General features: G+C 50.0%; 1 long non-coding RNA gene across 3 annotated transcripts in view; it reads right to left on the bottom strand.

Moving 5' to 3' along the window:
- LOC149127859 (uncharacterized) overlaps positions 1-20,801 on the bottom strand; it is a 35,448-nt gene that overhangs the window by 5,399 nt on the left and 9,248 nt on the right. For 2 of the 3 annotated variants that reach the window (XR_016229607.1, XR_016229608.1), the window contains exons 2-3: positions 2,142-2,244; positions 1,495-1,717 (exon numbers count right to left, since the gene is read on the bottom strand). This is a non-coding gene — a long non-coding RNA (uncharacterized LOC149127859). The remainder of the gene's footprint in view (positions 1-1,494; positions 1,718-2,141; positions 2,245-20,801) is intronic. The other variant, XR_016229609.1, reaches the window with a different exon arrangement.

The raw sequence follows: 20,801 nt of genomic DNA, 5'->3' as shown, positions 1-20,801 counted from the left end.
GCCACGCGCCCAGCAAGAGGAAATGGGTTTTTGGTGCATAGGTAGCCGTGTCGGGCATGTGTGAAAGTCCCTGCGGAGCTGTGACATTGATCCTGGACCCTGAGTCCCTCTCCCACCCCATCACTTCCAGCGGGACTCAGGGAGGTTCAAGGCAGAGAAATCTGGGTGCAGACTGGAAGCTGGCAGACCACCTAGACCTGGCAAAGACTCAAAGCTGTCTGATGGCAGAGGAAGGCAGAAGAAAGAAGGGACAAATAGAACAATGGAGTTGTGGTTGTGGGGCTGGTTTTAGGGAGTAAAATGACACTCGGGAAATCCACATGGACTGCAAACTCTGAACCTCAGAGCCTGCAGAGGGATGGCACCTGTGCCAGAAATGTTGAAGGTCAACACTAGATTCAGGGAGGTGGAGTGAGGGCAAAGAAAGAGGATGGGGAGGGGGGCCAAGGGTTTTGCAAAAGCAGGAAGAGGGAATTTCAATAAGAGATCCATGCAGAATTCTCTCAACTTTCTTAAAGAGACAGGGACCTCAGCCCCTTAGGGTCATGCTCCCCTGTCCTCAGAGGGTGAATTGAGAGGCCATAGGTCCCCAAATCTTCAAGGGCCATCCCAGGTCAATCAGTGTCACCCTAACCTTCACATTGACCCTTTGCCATTGTAGGCACAGGAAAACCCATGCTCCGTTCTAAAAGGTTTCCATAAAAAGAGATGCTCTTTCCACCATGATGTCTAGAACCACTCCCACCGCAGCTGCAAATCTTAGTCTCTTCCCCTGCTTCTTTTTTAAAGATTTATTTAGTTATTTGAAGGTCAGAGTTACAATGAGAAAGGGGGAGACAGAGAGAGAGAGAGATCTTTTATTGCTGGTTCACTCCCCAGTGTCCACAACAACCAAGGGTGGACGTGGACCAGGTCACAGCCAGGACCCAGGAGCTTCATCCAGATCTCCCACGTGGGAACAGGGGCCCAAGCACTTGGGCCATCCTCTGCTGCCTTCCCAGGTGCATTATCAGGGATGTGGATTGGAAGTGGAGCAGCCGGGTCTCCTACTGGCACTCACATGGAAGATCGGAGCTGCAGGTGGCGGCTTAACCTGCTGCACCACAGTGCCAGCCCCTCATGCATCGTTTTCAAAGACAAAAGGTCTATAAACCAGTGATGGGGTGACAAGCACAGGGTCTCCCGCACAGTAGGACCTCCGCAATGCATGCCAGTAATCTTTCATGATTCTCAGTGGTCCACAGTTTACTCTTGAACTGCACACGATAAATGGCCCTATGAGGTGGTAGATCCTTTTGCTCTCTCTGATTTCTCCCTAAAAACACCCCCACTCACAGCCCTATACACACCCAGCCGCTCTTAGAGGGCAACCTTGGCCCCTGGGTTCCATGACTAACGCTGAATTCAGCTGCACTCATAGCTGGAGTGTCATTTTGTCCTAACAGCACGTGCCCCATTCTTCCTTCCCCACGTCAACCTAAGGAGATGACTCACCTGCTGCTCCTCCTACCTCCTCAACCCCCACAGGCTGAGTGAGCTGGAGTGAGGAGGAGAGGAAGCTCGTTCGCCAAGACAGAGTGCTAAGTTCCTGGGGTCCAGGAGCAGAGACTTGATGGAGAGCGGTTTCCAGGGTGGGGGCCTGGGGAGCCACCCAAGCAACACTCGGTCTCTCGTGGTGTTATCGCATCCCACTTGCAATCGCCTGTCCTTATCCCAGCTGCAAAGCACAAAGGACGTTTACACACAGAGCACCGACTCCCTCTGCCCCTCCTGCCCCTCCCACTTATCGCTTAGCAGACAGGAGGGTATGAGCAGATAGAAAACTACCCACAGTAGAACACCCGAGTCTGCCAACATTGGTGGGGCGTGGAGGCCCACTGCGGGACCTTATGAGCAACAAGATGTCATTCACAGGGCACTTCCTTACACGCCAGGAAGAAGTCCCCTTGGGTGGAGACGGTACTGGCCCACCTCATAGACAGTTCTCTGCTGCTGTGGCAAATGTTAGAGAGTTCCTTGAAAAACACACAGCCTCTGAGAGAGAGGGGTTGGCTTCAAATGCTATAGTTTTTCTGGTGCAGAACTTGAGGGCCGTTCCAACCACACATGTCTCATGCATGATATGATCATGGCCCAGTTACCTCACATCCTCACTTCAAGCCCACGTGTGTTCTGTCTTCCAGGGAAGGGCCCTGTACCACAGTGACCTGCTGCTAATTTCCCAGAGTCACAGCTTCCAACCACCTGGAAGGAATGAGGGAAGCACAGTCAGGAGGTCTCTCCTTCATTTCTTTATAAAAATCACTGGGCCGGCGCCGCGGCTCACTAGGCTAATCCTCCGCCTTCCGGCACCGGCACACCAGGTTCTAGTCCCGGTCAGGGCGCTGGATTCTGTCCCGGTTGCCCCTTTTCCAGGCCAGCTCTCTGCTGTGGCCAGGGAGTGCAGTGGAGGATGGTCCAAGTGCTTGGGCCCTGCACCCACATGGGAGACCAGGAGAAGCACTGGCGGTGCGCCGGCCATAGCGGCCATTGGAGGGTGAACCAATGGCAAAAGGAAGACCTTTCTCTCTGTCTCTCTCTCTCACTTTCAACTCTGCCTGTCAAAAATAAAAATAAATAAATAAATAAAATAAAATAAATCACTGGAACACACAGCACTGAAAAAAAGCATCATGTTGCATCTGAGGAGGAAGTGTCCCACATCCTCCATGGAGAACCCACCAAGCTCCTCCAAGCTTGGTAGATGCTCTCATCTCCATATACTCTCCAAAGATTTGTCTCTTGTAGTTTTACCTTGTCCTAGCTCTCCTAGATGACCTGCCGTCTCCATCCCCTCACTGGAACACTGGTTATGGGAGATGGTGAAGGCTGGAGTGCCCATTTCACCCCCAGACAGAAACCAAGATGCTCAGAGGAGGCAAACAGGTCATAAATGAGTCAAGCCAGTTGGGGGCTACTGTGACCTACAGAGCTCATGCATGCAAAGAAGTCAAGTTCACGTCATCTAAGACCCAGGTCTCTCTGATCCCAAACCCCTTGGCCTTTTCCCCAAGTCAACTGCATTAATGTCCCAGAGCTGCTGTGACAAATTGACATGACTTTGGCCACTTAAAGCAATAGAGGTCAGGTCAGAATTCCCACACGAGTGTATCAGCAGGGCTGTGCTCCCTTCGAGTCTAAGGGAGAAAATCCTTCCTGGTGTCTTCCAGCTCCTGATAGAACCAGTCGCTGCTTGGTTTGTGGTAGTATAACTCCAGTCCATGCCTCTGCCTTCACCTCACCTTCGCTGTGTGTCTGTCTCCTCCTCTGTGTCTTATGAGGATGATCGTCATTGGGTTTAGGGCCCACCCAAGTAAAGCTGGGTGCTGTCATCTCAAATCCTAAATTTGACCACATTGGCAAAGACCCTTTTCTAAATAAAGCCACACTCACAGATGCTCAGGTTGGAGTGTGGGTGTGTCTTTTGAGGGGAACAGTATTCAACCCACTCATTCTAACAGGCTAGAGTGGAGTGGAAAGATAGCAAATAAGCCATACCAGGATCTGCAGGTGAATCTCAGCAGTGCAATTTCTCTTTGGCTGATTTGTATCCACATTTGCTCTTGTCTGCTGTTGGCTGAGGTCCCCTTAAAACTTCTACATGACACACATGGTAGGCAGGTGCTAACCAAGAATCCAGTCTATGCTAAAGTGCTTCAGTCTCAACTCCTATTGTTTGAACTGGCCGTCAGTATCAGTTTCTTTCCATAGAATAGGACTTTTTACTACTCTTCAGTGCATTCCCCACCTCCCTGTGCTTCCAGAACTGTCTCTTCCCCGTTCCATGAATGTGCCTCATTCCTCTCTTGCAGTTCCTTCGTATTGCTCCCCCCTCAGGAATCTCTAACTTCAGGTCCTCAAGTTTTAATGTTCAACTAATTAAAGAAATTGAAGAAGCCATCAGAAAATGGAAAGACCTTCCATGTTCAAGGATTGGAAGCATTAATATTATCAAAATGTCCCCACTACCCAAAGTGATTTACAGATTCAGTTGATCCCCATAGAAATGCCAGTGACATTCTTTACAGAATTGGGAAAAATAATCTTGTGGATGGGAGTTCAGCCAACACTTGGGACACCCACATCCCATATCTGAGTGCCTAGGACTGAGTCCCACATCTCCTTCCTATCCAGCTTCCTGCTATGTGCACCCTGGGAGGCAGCAGAAGAGGATTCAAGTGCTTGGATCCCAGTTACCTAAGTGGGAGACCAGATGGAGCTCCTGGAGCCTGGCTTCTGCCTTCTGACTGTGGCTCAACATAGCCCTCACTGTTGTAGGTAATTGGGGAGCAAATCAGGAAAGGGGAGATTCTTTCTTGCTTGCTTCCTTCCTTTCTCTCTCTCTCTCTCTCTCTGTCTCTCTCTCTGTTACTCTAACCTTCAAATAATTTTTACTCCTAAAATTCATATGGAAACACAAGATACCTTGAATAGCCAAAGCAGTCTTGAACAATAAAAAAGCTGGAGACATCGCATTGCCAGATCTCAAGAGCTACTAGAAGGCTATTATAATCAAAACAGCATGGAACTGGGATAAAAATAGACATGTGGATCAATGGAACAGAATGCAGACCTCAGAAATCCACACACCTGAAATAAATTTATCCTTGACAAAGGTGGGGAAAACGGTCCCTGGAGAAAGGAGAGTCCACTGGTATGTGTTGGAAAAATGGTTTCCACATGCAGAAACTCAAAACAAGATCCCTACCTTTTATCCTATATGAAAATTAACAACCAGTGGCTCCAGGATCTAAATATAAGAGCTGCAACTCTGAAAAGACTAGAAGAAAGCAAGGGGAAACACTCCAATGCATTGGCATAAGCAATGAGTTTTTGGATCAGGCCCCAAAAGCACAGGCAATAAAAGCAAAAATAGCAAATGGGAAGACGTTTCTGAATAGAAAGAAAATCATTAGCAGAGCAAAGAGACAACTAACAGAACGGGAGAAGATGTTTTCAAACTGTGGATCTGATAAAAGATTAATACCCAGAATATTCAAGGGGCTCAACAGATTTAACAACAACGTAACAAGAACCCAGTGAAAAGTGGGCGAAGGATCTAACTAGGTAGTTTTCAAAATAAGAAACTCAGATGGCCATGAACCACATGACAACATACTCAGTATCACTAGCCGCCTGGGGAATCCAAATAAAGATCACAGTGTGGTATCATTTCATTCCAGTTAGAATTACTACTAGCAAAAAGTTAAAAAAAAAATAGCAAATGTGGATGAGTATGTGGTAACCCTCATACACTGTCAGGGGGAATGCAAATTATTACAGCCATTATGGAAAATTGTAGCAAGTTCGGCAAAAGACTAAAAATAGATGCACCATATGACCTAGCTACCCCACTTCTCGGAATATGTCCAAAAGAAATGAAATCAGCATAGGATAGATACCTGCACCCCACTGATAACTGCAGCCCAACTCAAAATAGCAAAGATATGGAATCAATCTAGCTGTCCATCTACGGATGAGTGGATAAAGAAAATGTGGCTTACTTACCTGATGGAATATTACTCAGCCATAAAAAGAACAAAATACCGAAATTTGCAAAATGAACGGAATTGGAGATCATTATACTAAGTGAAATAAGCCAGACACTGAAAGATGAATATCAAATATTTTTCCTCATATGGGAATGTTAGCATAGATATGGTTAAAGAAAAGTGCAGCTGCCATATTATCTGCTATATAGATATTTATAAACGTGTCCTTACTGAATTATACCAATTACATAATGGTATACCTTTCTTTCCTCACTTTATGATCTTTGTTATGAATCCCATGTTACTGATTTTAATATATCCACCTTTGCTTTCAAGACAAATAGTATGTTTGTGTATGTACATGTGTGTATATATACATATGTAATATGTATGAAGCCAATATGACAAAAACACCCATAATTGCTAAATCTATGTGTTCATTGAACCCTTCTTTACACTTTTCTGTATTTTTTGAAACAGTTTCAAATCTAAATCTAAAAGGTGAAAACAAATTTTGAGATGTATTTACTTGTCTATTTGAAAACCAGAGTGACACAGAGAGAGGACGTGACAAAGAGAGACATCTCCCATCTGCTGGTTCACTCCCCAGGTGACCCCAACAGTCAGATATGGGCAGCCCATAGCCAGGAGCCCGGAAGTCCATCTAGGTCTCCCACGTGGGTGTCAAGGGCCCCATTATTTGGGCCATCTTCTGCTGCCATCCACTGCCAGGCATGTTAGCAGAGAGCTGGATCAGAAATAGAGTGGCTGGGACGCCAGTGTACACTCAGCTATGGGACGCCAGCATTGCAAGGGGGCAACCTAACCTGCAGCGCCACAAAACCAGCCCCCACCCCAAAGCAATTTTTTTTTTAAAGATTTATTTATTTATTTGAGAAGCAGTTACTCCACTGGTCAGAGTTATCTCCAAACAGCAGGAGCCCAAGTGATTTCATCTCTGTCCTACACCTGTAGACGTCCCACCTGACAAATGTGTACCTGTGACGCCGATTAAAAATCTTTCCCCCATTTCTCTACCCTAAGCAGAGGAAATCCTGCCAGGGCTTACTTAAAGACTCACAGCCCGCAAGCCAAGCTAGTCCCAAGCAGGGGCGACAAGGCGAGCTTGGTGGGACGTCCCAAGCTGGCTCCAGCCTGGCCAGGGACGAGTGCAGAGAAAACCTCCAGTCCCGTGGTCGCCCACGCTCCCTCTGTCCTCAGCAGACCCACGTGCCCTGGAGTACAGCCCCACTTCTCCAGGGTGAGACTGCAGATGCCAGCAGCCCGGTCTTCCCAGGACATTGAGCAACCCTTGGTGAAGCATTTGCAGCATCCACGCACTCCCCAGCAGCCGGCAAGCCCTTCTCTCTAAGGCATTTCAACACACATAACCAGGGCTTTGTTCCGATGTGAATGAGGGTTTGTCCCGGTGCCAGTGTTACCCCATACAGGAGATTAGCAAACATGAGGTGAAGCCTCCTCGCAGACCCATTGCAGTCTTAATGATCTTTCTTCATACCAGGCACAAATGTCAAACCACTCGAGAAAAAAAAAAAGGAGGGGGTGTCTCGGCCGCCTCTGAAGATCTAATTAATCTAGACACTCTGGTGTTGCAAACGCTTTTAATGTCAAGTGCCCACTGTCAGTTTGGCTGCAGACAGCCTGAGCTGGTCATGGCCCTGTCCCATTGTCGGAGCTTGGATAATAGTACGATGACACTCACAAGCGTCTCCCAATTTCTCCCTTTGCCCTCGTAAATGGAATGTTTTAACTAAGAGGTCACGTGCTAATGGTGATAGTTCACAGATGGCTCTTCTGCCCCCAGGGAGCAGCCGGCTTCTACTCCAAGTGGAAGGGGAGGTGTGACTTGGAACGGGGCTGGTTGGATATCAGGGTCAGCTGGGATGAGGCTGGCGGGTCTTTTGCTGAACCCGGAGGAGCCCAAGTCTGAGTTCCCTGCCCCGTGGACTTAGGAAGTTTCATAAAGTGATCCGTGCTGGTTTGAGAGGTCATCACAGCAAAGAACTGCACACCCTGTGGCTGTGAATTTCCTCCAAGTCCTGGAAGCTGGAAATCTGAGATCCAGGGGTCAGCAGTGTGGGCGTCCCCTGAGACCTCCATCGTGAGCTTGCACGGGCCACCTCCCTGGTCCTCATCTGGTCTCCCCCGGTGCGAGTCTGGGTCCTAATTCCTCCTTTCTTTAAGGACACCAGTCACCTTGCAGGAGGGCACACCCGTACCACCTCGCTTTATCCTGATGGCCCCTTCAAAGGCCCTCTCTCCACATACAGTGACACTGTGAGGACGCCAGCATGGGAACTTGGAGGGGGCAGTGCGATTCAACCGATGATCATATGAGGGTATTCAGAGAAGTCCATGAATAAATGGGAGTAAATGATAAGTTTATTTTGGTGCAAAAAAAATTTGAAACCTTGGGGGCCAGCACTGTGGCATAGTGGGCTAAGCCTCCGCCAGCATCCCATATGAGCACCAGTTCATGTCCTGGCTGCTCCACTTCCAATCCAGCTCTCTGCTGTGGCCTGGGAAAGCAGTAGAGGATGGCCCAAGCCCTTGGGCCCCTGCACCCACGTGGGAGACCCGGAAGAAGCTCCCGGCTCCCAGCTTTGGCCCCAGCTGTTGTGGCCATTTGGGGAGTGAATCAATGGATGGAAGCGCTCGCTTTCTCTCCCTCCCCCTCTCCCTCTCCCTCTCCCTCTCCCTCTCCCTCTCCCTCTCCCTCTCCCTCTCCCCCTCCCCCCCTCTCTCCCCCTCTTTCTCCCTCTGTATCTCTGCCTTTCAAATAAATAAATAAATCTTATAACAATTTGAAATTCATGCCCAGTTGTGTCATAATGTACATTTTCCCTAAACTTCTTGAAGCGCCCTGTGCAATTCACTGAAACTATTGAGCACATTTCACTCATTCCAACATGCCTGTTATTCCACATTTCTGTATCTGTTCATCAGACCACAGATGCCAACCTGTGGGGTTCAGAATTTAATCAGTAGACATTTTCCTTTAGTAGCCACCTGTAGAGTAATGGTTTGCTTTACAATGAGTGATGTCTTGGACTTGATACATTATAATAATCCTCACAATATTTCACTGCATTAGGTACAATATTTTTGCCCATTTTACAGATTAGAAAACTGAGTCACAAAGGTCAAGCAGCTTGCCTATAAGGACGCCAGCTAGTATGTGCTAGATCATGGGGTTCAAATCCAGACCCTCTGACCACCAGGCCTGCTCCCTGTAGCTCAGTGTTGAGCAGCCGCTGCTTGGAGGCCAGATGAGCGTCAGCCTTGGAGGCACTTAGACCGGTGCCTGGAACACGGCGCCTGCACTACGCAGTTGCCAGTGTCTATTTGGGAGACTCACGGGTTATGTGTGTCCCCAGTGATCGCAGTGTGCTGACATGTGCTCCCAATAGCAGGGCCAGCCCCACAGCGATGTGGGACCCTTCCTCCTTCTTGAGTCAACCGAAAAATGCTGGGGTTGTGGTGCAGTCAGCTGCAATACCAGTGTCCCATACGGGAATGCAGTACTGGTTTGAGCCCCAGCTACTCCACTTCCCAGCCCGCTCCCGGCTCATGCACTTCGGAAAGCAGATGAAGACGGCCCCAAGTCCGTGGATCCCTGCCACCCACGTGGGAGACCCAGATGGAGTGCTGGGCACCTGGCCTCAACCTGGCTCAGCCTCAGCCACTGCTGCCATTTGGGAAGTGAACCAGCAGATGGAAGATTCTCTCCCGGTGTCTCCCTCCCACTCTCTGTCACTCTGCCTGTCAAATAAATGAAATACATCTTCAAAGAAGAGATAATGAAAATGTACGCACTTGTTCCTTCAATGGGAATGGGTCTTATATTTCCCATATACCAGCTTTGATGAACTTTAAGAATTGAAAATAATAACAATAATAATAGTAATAATAAAGATCCCTTGGTTTGAAGGACGTAGCATCAAGTAGAAGAAGACAGCTGAGTAAGCACAGGAAAGGCAGAGCATGACAGGTGCCACTGGGGTGGCTTAAACAAGTAAGGGAGGGGCCGGCACTATGGCGCAGCGGGTTAACGCCCTGGCCTGAAGCGCCGGCATCCTATAGGGGCACCGGTTCTAGTACCAGCTGCTCCTCTTCTGATCAGCTCTCTGCTGTGGCTTGGGAAAGCAGTAGAAGATGGCCCAAGTCCTTGGGCCCCTGCACCCATGTGGGAGACCCGGAAGAAGCTCCTGGCTCCTGGCTTTGGATCGGCGTAGCTCTGGCCATTGTGGCCAATTGGGGAGAGAACCAATGGATGGAAGACCTCTCTCTCTCTCTGCCTCTCCTCTCTCTGTGTAACTCTGACTTTCAAATACATAAATACATCTTTAAAAAAAAAAAAGAAGTAAGAGAGGCAATGGAAGAGTTGAGAGGATGGACATTAACCCTGGCTGAGTGATCAGGACAGTGGCATCTAAGGGGCAGAGGAGGCATTTGAGTTGGACTTAAATGATGTGTAAGGTTTCGAAAGGTTAAAAATGGGATGAAGGGCTGGCTCTGTGGCACAGTGGATTAAGCTGCCACCTGCCATGCCAGCATCCCAGTTGGAGTCCTGGCTGCTCCACTTCTGATCCAGCTCCCTGTAAATGCACCTGGGAAAGCAGCAGAGGATGGCCCAAGTGTTTGGGCCCCTGCAGCCATATGGGAGACCTGAATGGAATTCCTGAGTCCTGGCTTTGGTCTTGACCAGCTCCAATTATTGCAGCCACTTGTGGGAGTGCATCAGTGGAAAGATCTATGTCTGTCTGTCTCTCTCTCTCTCTCTCACTTTGCCTTTAAAATACATACATACATACATATATCTTTGCAAAATGGGCTAAAGGTGTAGTTGGAGCCAAACAACAACTAAGGCCTGAAAGTGAGAGTGTTCTCTGGGAAGTGCCAATTCAGGTTGACAGAGGCTGTACACGAGGAGACAACAAAAGAGGACACTTTTAAAAAAGGCAGTGTTACAGACTGAGTGTTTCTGTCCCATCTGAACTCCATCTGTTGACACCCCAATTGGATGCTATTGGGAGGTAATTGGGTTTAGGTGGGATTACGAGAGTGGGAGCAGGGTCCCTGTAAGAGCAGGAAGAGACCAGTGCACCTGCCACCATCTGCCCTGTGAGCACCAGCAAGAAGGCCAACCTCTGCCAGCCAGGGAGACAGAGCCCACATCAGGAACCAAGGCGCCCAGAATCTTGAACGTGGACTTGCACCATCCAGAGCCACGAGGAATAAATGTCAGTTGTCAAAGCCAAGCCACTCTGTAGCATGCCGTGGTAGTGTTCTGAGGTGACCCACACTGTTGGGGGCTTACAAGGCTACAGTAATTAATTGAGACTAATTGGACAGCAAATTAAGTCCTTGAAGGTCGAAAGAGCTGGGAGTAGGAGCAGTGGCTTATTGAAAGTTCTGAGTGGGGACAGTTTCGAGGAGAGGAGAGACAATAGGCTGAGGGCGCGGGGGAGCTTACTGCAGAGGTCCAGGAAAAGAGTGACCAACTTGGCCCTTCAAGGTTCAGCATAGAAAGTCTTGGGTCCCAGGCAAACTGGAGCAGTTGCTCACCCTATCAGCATAAGGAAGGGGGCCCTTAACCCAGCCCTTAAAAATCAAATCCACACTTTGAGATAGGATTGTCATATTTAGCTCATGTCTAAACTCCTGGAGAACTGTGGTCTTCCTAGTTTTTCCCTGTTTGAATATTATGATTAGTGGCAAATTAAGCCCGTGAATACAAAGTGGATTAAAATGATGCCTTTGCAAAGACTGATGAAGAGAGGGGAGGGAAGGAAGAGGACTTGGGGAGAGCAGGGGAGTGAGGGAAGTGTGGTTGTCTTCTTGGAACCATGCCTATGGAATGCACACAATCTGTTCTCTTTATTAATAGAAACAATTGCAGGCCGGCACCGCAGCTCACTAGGCTAATCCTCCGCCTGCGGTGCCGGCATGCAGGGTTCTAGTCCCAGTCAGGGCGCTGGATTCTGTCCCGGTTGCTCCTCTTCCAGTCTAGCTCTCTGCTGTGGCCCGGGAAGGCAGTGGGGGATGGCCCAAGTGCTTGGGCGCCTGCACCCGCATGGGAGACCAGGAGGAAGCACCTGGCTCCTGGCTTCGGATCGGCGCAGCGCCAGCCGTAGCAGCTATTTGGGGGTGAACCAATGGAAGGAAGACCTTTCTCTCTGTCTCTCTCTCTCTCTCTCACTGTCTAACTCTGCCTGTCAAAAAAAAAATTTAATAGAAACAATTGTAAAAAGAGAAATAAATCAAAGTGAGATCAGTGGGGAACAGTGAAGGAACAATGTACACACCGGAGAGCAGAAAGGCAAGAAGCCGAGAATGTTCCGGAGTCTTTGAGCTCAGCTGCCCAGGAAGAGGAATGAGATGTCTCAGGGAGGGGAGCTGGAGTGAGGAACTAGGTGGAGAATTCTGTTTTGGCTGTCCTGAGCTCCGGGGCTTGGGGCCAGCTGGCTGGCTTGTGGGTGTGTGGGTATGAGGATATTCAGAGCCACCAAGGACAGACTCCGGACCTGTCCCTCAGGGTGAACCTGCCAAAGGCAGCCTGGCCACAGCCAACAGGAGAAGACTCAGCTCCTCAAACGAAGGGCGGTACCTGGGCCAGATAAGGGGCCTCCTTCAAACGCTCCCACCGGCAGGCACAAGCAGAAGCACTCGTATAAATGCAGACTTCCAGGTCATGCTCCATGCCAACACGCAGCGTGAGGCTCTGGACTCGACCTGTCTCACAAACGCCCCACGTGACCCTTGCGCAGACCGTTTCAACACGACCATTTGTGGAAGAGGCCTATGACCATGGTGTAGGTGCCCAGTTGCCAGTCCCTGCCTGTCCTCTCCTACCTCCCTGCTTTCTGGTTATGCGGTGTGTGCCCCAGCTGCTGGGCTGGCTGTGAGTTCTGGCGACATGGCCACCTCGTGTTCCCTGGACTGCCCGTGCCTCACACAGCCCCTAAGTCTAGGAATGCCCAACACCCTGCTTCTTATCCACATGGATTCATGCCAGAAATATCCATTTGATTCCATGAAAGACTCCCCTCCCCTCTTCCATCCAATCCCAAATTTCCCCAACTCCTCTTATTTGTACTCTTAAGAATGACCTTGTGTGTTCTGGATATTGGGCGGAGGGTCGTTGTAACCTAAGCCAAAGAATCCTCTGGGTTCACTGTGTCAGGTGTCCGGCTCGAGGAAGTCAATTCCGCCAGTCCCCAGGCCGGCTGAGAGCGAGCCACAAGCAAACACAGGTAAATCATCTCTCTGACGCTCTCCAGGGCTCATGTGTTCAGACCACCAGGGTGGGTTCGGTTACTGGCTCAGACCACAGCCTGGAACAAACCAGAACAACGTGTGTGGGAAGGAGCAAACTGGCTCCACTCTGTCTCTTCGTCACCAGCCCACGAAGTTCAGCCAGATCCGTAGTCCATTTCTCAAACACTGTGGTAACATCCGTGCGTTCTGTATCAGATGAGGACAGGGCGGGAGGGAAAACCTTGTTCCTTGCCCTGGGCTGTTTGCAAAGCAATAAACCCATAGTACAGTGCTCAGCAACGCTCAGTGTACAGTAACGATCTCACAAATGCCTGGGAGCATTCTAAGGCTCAGAACAACATGCTGTTAGTTGCTTTAAATGAACGTACACTTTGGGGACTGGCGCCGTGGCTCACTTGGTTCATCCTCCACCTGCGGCGCCGGCATCCCATATGGGTACCAGGTTCTAGTCCCGGTTGCTCCTCTTCCAGGCCAGCTCTCTGCTGTGGCCCGGGAGGGCAGTGGAGGATGGCCCAGGTCCTTGGGCCCTGCACCCCATGGGAGACCAGGAGAAACACCTGGCTCCTGGCTTCGGATCGGCATAGTTCCAGCCGTAGCAGCCATTTTGGAGGTGAACCAACGGAAGGAAGACCTTTCTCTCTGTCTCTCTCTCTCACTATTTAAATCTGTCAAATAAATAAAATAAATAAAAAATAAATGAACGTACACTAAGGGAGTTAAGTGCTCGCCTCGTCAATGAACTTGAGCTTGAATTCATCTCAAGGAATCACTGGGTTCCTCTACTGACAAGCATCAAAAGTCATGCTCTCACAGACAAAGCATTCTACCCAGTGACTTTGTGGCACTCTCTGTGCTACCAAGAGGTGATGCCAGTAGCCAAGTTGGGGTATGTCATTCTCTGCCTTTGGTTCAGGCCACTGAGATTCAAGTTGCTTGTCTCATTCAACACACAGCCACTGCCTGCCAGACACTATGTTGGACCGGCAGGAAACATCAATAAACCACCCAAAGGAAACCCCTGCCCTACTGGGGTTATAGTCTAGTTAGGCAGGGGTGAGGGTAGAAGCGGGGAGACAGGTGAGGAGTAATAGACTCCATCAACAACTAAATTATATCATGTGTTAAAAAGACCTAAGTGCTATAGAAACAGAACCCGGGGCCAGCGCTGCGGCTCACTAGGCTAATCCTCTGCCTGTGGCACCAGCACACCAGGTTCTAGTCCCGGTCGGGGCGCCGCATTCTGTCCCGGTTGCCCCTCTTCCAGGCCAGCTCTCTGCTGTGGCCCGGGAGTGCAGTGAAGGATGGCCCAAGTCCTTGGGCCCTGCACCCCATGGGAGACCAGGAGAAGCATCTGGCTCCTGCCATCGTATCAGCGAGGTGCGCCGGCCGCGGCGGCCATTGGAGGGTGAACCAACAGCAAAAGGAAGACCTTTCTCTCTGTCTCTCTCTCTCACTATCCACTCTGCCTGTCAAAAAGAAAAAAAAAGAAAAGAAAAGAAAAGAAAAGAAAAGAAAAGAAAAGAAAAGAAAAGAAAAGAAAAGAAAAGAAAAGAAAAGAAACAGAACCCAGAAGAGGATGGAGTGAGCTGGGAGGCAGGAGCCTGCAACTTTAGACAGCAGTGTAGGAGTGGGCCTCGCGGAAGGCGACATCACAGCAAGGGTTTGAAGGCTTCGGGCCTGAGCAGCTGGAAAGGTGAAGTTTCCGACAGCTGAAACTGGAGCACCTGAGCAAAGCTGGCTTGGAGAGGCAATCAACAAGAGCTCCGGTTTGGAACATGCTCCAGAAACTTGCAAGTGGAGGTGGGAAGAAGGCAGGGGTGGGGGTTGAGTGTGGAGTTCTGGAGCAAGATCTGGGCTGAGCTTGCAAAGCTGGGAGCCTTTGGCATACAGATATTTAAAGTTCTGCTAGGTGGGAAGATCACCAAGAAAGGGAGGGTGGAACAGCAAAGGGGGGAGGAAGTGAGCCGGCGTCAGGAAGAAAGGACTGTGCGGGTGCACTCAGGGGTGTCGATGGGAAGGCAGCAGCCTGTGGCCCTGGCAGGCAGCCGAGGAGGCTGGTCCCCGGATGGAGTGGCAAATGCTGTTGTTGAGTCGGCTGAGACAAAGGGAAGCACTGGCCGACACAGCAAGGCCACCCCAGCACGAGGCCCTGCGATGAGTCATGGGCACGAGCGTCTATGCAGAGAGAAGAGAGAAAGGCAAGAGAGGAATTGGATACGAGAAGGCTAAACATTTCTTTCCAGGAATTCTCTTGCAAGGGGGCGGGGGGGGGGGGGACGAAAAACACCACGCTCACTGGTGGGGAAAGTGTGGTTGTTGAAACGATTTTGTTTGTTTCTTAGAGAGGGAAACATGGTGATGAAAAAGGGAGGGGTGAAAAGTTCTAGAACAATGACTTACGGGGGCCAGTGCTGTGGTGCAGCAGGTTCAACTGCTGCCTGCAAGCGTCAGCATCCCCTGTGGACACCAGTTCGAGACCTGGCTGCTCCATTTCCAATCCTGCTCCCTGCTAATGTGCCTGGGAAAGCAGCAGAAGATGGCCCAAGTGCTTGGGCCTCTGCACCCATGTGGGAGACCTGGAAGAAGCTCTTGGCTCCTGGCTTTGGCCTGGTCCAGACCTGGCCGATGTGGCCACTTGGGGAGTGAACCAGTGGATGGAAGACCTCTCTCTCTCTCTTTCTCTGCAACCCTGCCTTTCACATAAATAAATAAATAAATATTTTTTAAAAAAATTCTAGAACAATGACTTTGAAAAATCAAAGAGGGGGTCAGCACTGTGGCATAGCGGGTAAAGTCATTGCCTGAAGTGCCAGCATCCCATATGGGCACCAGTTTGAGTCCCGGCTGCTCCACTTCCCATCCAGCTCTCTGCTGTGGCCTGGGAAAGCAGTAGAAGACGGCCCAAGTCCTTGGGCCCCTGCACCCATGTGGGAGACCCAGAAGAAGCTCCTGGCTCCTGGCTTCAGATCAGTGCAGCTCCGGCCATTGTGGCCAATTGGTAAGTGAACCAATGGATGGAAGACCTCTCTCTCTCTCTCTCTCTCTCTCTCTCTCCCTTTCGTCTCTCTGTGTAACTCTTTCAAATAAATAAATAAATCTTTAAAAAAAAGCCAAAGAGGGAGTAAGAAGCTGACCTCAGATGAGGGCACAGGGAATCCATGTGTGCCCGTGGCAAAGCAGGGGATGTGGGGGCGGACGTGGGTGGGTGGGAGGCAGGGGCTGCTGTAGTCTGTAGATGTGCTCTTTCCTCTTCTTGTGTTTTCCCAGGAAGTGAGAAGCAAGGTCATCATGGAGAGGGAGCCCAGGTAGGAGCGTTAGAGAAGAGGAATCATGAATGAACCGTCTAGGGTCGTGGGCAGGGGTCCTCCTGTTTGCCTGGCTGCATTGGAGTCCTAAGCAAGCATTGCAGTCAGACCTTTAAAGTGAACCCAATGGCTGGAGCTGAGAGGTTTTGTCCAGCTCTGATCAGCTGCACAGATGTTGGGGGAAGGTGGTAAAAATCAGGTTTAGCCAGGTGCTAAGTGAGAAAGAGGCCAAGGGGCCGAGGATGGCTCCTAACAGCGCACCATTGGGCACAGGAAAGGAAGGAGGACAGCAAAGGGGCAGAGCAGTGGACATGGGGAAGGGAAAGTGGCCAGAGGCTCCAGCAGGGCTGTGCGCTCTTGGAAGCAGGTACCTGGAGAGACGGGGTGGGACAGATGGCGGGGGGCTGGTATGAGATTAGGACGTATAAGCTGGGATCATAGAGGGGCTGCAGCTACTGGGGACTGCTGCTCAGGTCTGGAACGCGACATGGGAGTGGAGGGCTGAGTACAGTGATGTCATGAAAGGATGAGCCCAAGGCAGTGGAAGGATCATCTCACTCACCCAACCGTAAGATAAGAGGACAACTGGAGACCATTACAGCAAACCAGAGCTGAAATCTCCAAGGAACCAAGAGGAGCGACCCCCTTCCCACACAGCAGCAACAATAGGGGTATTAAGTCACATGACATAATACAACCTGGTGCGAGAGTCCAAGCTGGCAGTGTGTGGGGAGGGGAGTGGAGACAGGTCTTGAGGAGGTAATGAGATTCATGGGGAGCACCTAGCTCTCCACCAGGCGGGCCCTGGGGTACAAAGACTGTAAAAAAAAAAAAAAGAGCCACCCCTCGAGAGGCTGCAGCAGAAGCCTTGGCCCCAGGGAAGACTCAGGCGAAGCGACATTTTGCTAGTGGTGAAGCAGGCCTCACAGGGGCACGGCAGGAGGGCTGCAGGGTCAGCCAGGGAGAGAGCTGGGGACAGAGGTGGGTGTGCGCAGTCACACAGCACTCAGGGTGGCAGGCGGAGGGAACCTGCATGTTGGGCTTTGAATGACAACTGAGATAAAGAGAGGGCATCATGGGATGCATCCTGCTGGACTAATGGCAGGTGTTGGTGGTACAGCTGTACTGAAAGACACAGATGGGTGGGCGCCCCGGGCTCTGCTTTGAGTCCCAAAGAGGTAAGGCATGGGCTGATCTCGGGGATTGCTCTTAATGCCCACATGGGACTCCCAGTCCCGTGGCTCCTTGTGCCTTGTACATGAGGTTACAGGTGGTCAGGAAGGCCAACGGTAACTCCAAGACTAGGTCCCCACTTGACCTCTGTCAGTGGAAGGTAGAAGACTTAACATTTTCTAGATATTTTGCAAACATTATTAACTTCACTACTTCTGATCCAATAAAAATTATTAAAAGTCTTGAAGGTCCTAGCTGTAAGAGAAAGAATTGCTACAGAAATAAACACAGAAATTAAAAAAGAAAATTGATAGTGGTGAGTAAAATGCCAAGCATTGCTTACTCGGAGACACTATGAACTTGCAGGCAATTAGATTTAGACGCTTCAGGATACTCTGCAAATTCCCTGGTCCGTGTTCTGAACATGATGGTTCCTGTACGTAAGATACACATAACAAAATGCAGCTGTTATTACAGATAACTGAGCTTTGATTCCACATAACTGCTGCTTTTAAAAATTCTTTTCTGATGTTAATGCAAGCAGAGGAAGAGAAGAAAACATGTTTAGTTAATAGAACTCTAACCTCAAAGTACTAATTGTCAAGAGAAGTCATCTAACCAAACTGCCTCCTTCCTCTGTTTCAGAGAACAGTGTTCCACTCACTTGAGAGCTAATCAGATATTATCTTGGGACATCTCAGCTTATCCTTGTGTTGATCTTTCTGTTTGCATGTATTTTGCTTTGCTTGGTTTTAAAGTTTTTATTTCTTATTTATTTGGGAGGCAGAGAGACAGAAAGAAAGAGAGATAAGTAGGGGGAGAGATAGAGTTAGTTCCCTTTGCTGGTTCACTCTCCAAAATGCCCACAACAGCCAGGACTGGGCAGGACTGAAGCCAGGATGTGGAAATCAGGGAACTCAGGCTGCGTGGCAGAAACTCAATTCTTTTTTTTCCCCTTTATTTGACAGGTAGAGTTAAATAGGGGGAGAGAGAGAGAGAGAGAAAGGTCTCCTTCCGTTGGTTCAGTCCCCAGATGGTCACCACGGCCAGAGCAACGCCGATCCGAAGCCAGGAGTCAGGTACTTCTCCTGGTCTCCCATGGGGTGCAGGGCCCAAGCACTTGGGCCATCCTCCACTGCACTCCCGGGCCACAGCAGAGAGCTGGACTGGAAGAGGAGCAACCGGGACTAGAACCCGGCACCCATATGGAATGCTGGCGCTGCAGACGGAGGATGAACCAAGTGTGCCATGGCGCCAGTCCCCCAGAAACTCAGTTCTTGAGCCATCACTTCATGTTCTGCATTAACGGAAAGCTGGAGTCAAGAGCCGGGGATTGAACCTTGGTACTCCCACGTGTGACGCCACCATCTTCACTGCATCTTAACCTCTAGGCTAAATACCTGCCCCACCCCCTTTTCATGCATTTCCGTCTTTTCCTTGGAACCTACTCATAAGGTTTTTTTCTTTGTATAAGTCCTGATGCATAACAATCACTGGAAAGTTGATAAAATGGGTCTGAGTCATGCACATATGGCAAGGAACTGGGTTTTCTCGCACTGTGACTTTATGCCTACTCTACTGCGTCCCTCTCATGCGCCTACCTCGATGCTGATATGGACAGCATGAGTCACTGATTCTACCCCAGGCTTCCTCTAACTGTTTGCAGCACTGTGTCTGCCGGCCATCTGAAAAGGTGATTCTAGTTGTTTTCAAGATTTATTTATTTACTTGAAAGTTACACAGAGAGAGGAGAGAGAGAAAAAGAAGTCTTCCATCTGCTAGTTCACTCTCTTGATGGCCACAATGGCTGGAGCTGGGCTGATCCTAAGCCAGGATCCAGGAGCTTCTTCTGGGCCTCACACATGGGTACAGGGGTCCAAGGATTTGGGCCATCTTCTACTGCTTTCCCAGGCCAAAGCAGAGAGCTGGATCAGAAGTGGTGCAACTGAGACTTGAACCAAGGACCACATAGGATGCCGTCACTGCAAATGGTGGCCCCACCCGCTATGTCACAGCGCTGGCCCCGAAAAGGTGTTTCTTAGCAAACATGAGCAACCCAGGAAACCAGCAGGAGCCAAGGGAGATGGGAGACCTGGGCAGGCCTCTGGCCCTTTGGAGGAGGGGCTTGGGAGGCACCCTCCCTGGCATGACTCTCCTTTGCATGTGGGGTATTCGTCCTCATTTATAGTAAAGAAGTGTTCAGATCTCTACCTCCTTAAGTACCAGGCACAAGCACGAGGGAGAGAGGACAACTCTGGGAGGACCAAGGTCCCCTCTTGAACAGGTCATACTCTGCCTTACTGCATCAGGACTTCCCCTGGTGCAGGGCCTGGGTCAGTGTGCCGCCCTCTCAAAGTCTGCCCTCGGTAAGAGCTGGGTTCCACTTTCTAGAAGGGCGAGCATGGTTGTAAACCCCACATGGGGCATGTGTCCTGATCTGCAGCACGGAGTCCCGGACCACAGACGCCCTGTGCTTTGTGTGAATGACAGCCGCACCCCCTGCCATTGTTTGCTGCAGAAAATCCTGCTCGTCTCTGAAGTGTCATTGCCTCTGACCCCTGCCTGGACGCCCCATCCCTCGGTGGCCCCGCAGCTCTCCCATTGATGTATCTTGTATCACTCATTAAAGATGATGATATCATGATTTCCTTAGACACATATCTACTACCCCGCATGGAAAACCCAAGTGAGACTTGGGTATAACTCGTCTTTCTATCTCCGGCTCCTTGCCTGATGTCTGGAACATATTAGGGCCAAATAAAAACCCAAAGTGCTCGTTGACGTGACCTCAAGAGATTGCACAGGCCCAAATCCAAGTAAATAAGGTCAGAATTGCATTCTGGGACTTGAGGATGCCAATATCATTCCTTCCCCCAACAAATTTTACCTCTTGCAATCCAGTTCCCAGCTAATGGCCTGGGAAAGCAGTGGAAGATGGCCCAAGTCCTTGGGCCCCTGCACCCGTGTAGGGGACCCAGAGGAGACTCCTGGCTCCTGGCTTTGGATTGGCCCAGCTCTGGACATTGCAGTCATTTGGGGAGTGAACCAGTGGATGGAAGACCTTTCTTTTTTAAAAAAATATTTATTTATTTATTAGAAAGTCAGAGTTACACAGAGAGAAAAGGAGAGGCACAGAGAGAGAGAGAGAGAGAGAGAGAGAAGTCTTCCATCTGCTGGTTCACTCCCCAGTTGGCCACAATGGCCAGAGCTGCACCAATCCGAAGCCAGAACCCAGGAACTTTTTCTGGGTCTCCCACATGGGTGCAGGGGCCCAAGGACTTGGGCCATCTTCCACTGCTTTCCCAGGCCAAAGAAGAGAGCTGGATGGGAAGTGGAGCAGCCAGGTCTCAAAGCCCTTTCTCTCTTTCTCTGTCTCTCCCTCTCTCTCTTTCTGTAACTCTGCCTCTCAAATAAACAAATTTAAAAAAATTTTAAAAACCCTACAATTAGTTTCCCACTCATTTTACACCATCATCACGGTTAACCTTAC

The sequence above is a fragment of the Oryctolagus cuniculus genome, chromosome 2, assembly GCF_051225735.1.
Source record: "Oryctolagus cuniculus isolate XC-2025 breed Fujian yellow rabbit chromosome 2, ASM5122573v1, whole genome shotgun sequence".
In the NCBI taxonomy this organism is placed as follows: Eukaryota; Metazoa; Chordata; class Mammalia; order Lagomorpha; family Leporidae; genus Oryctolagus; species Oryctolagus cuniculus.
This window is presented reverse-complemented; position numbering and strand designations above follow the sequence as displayed.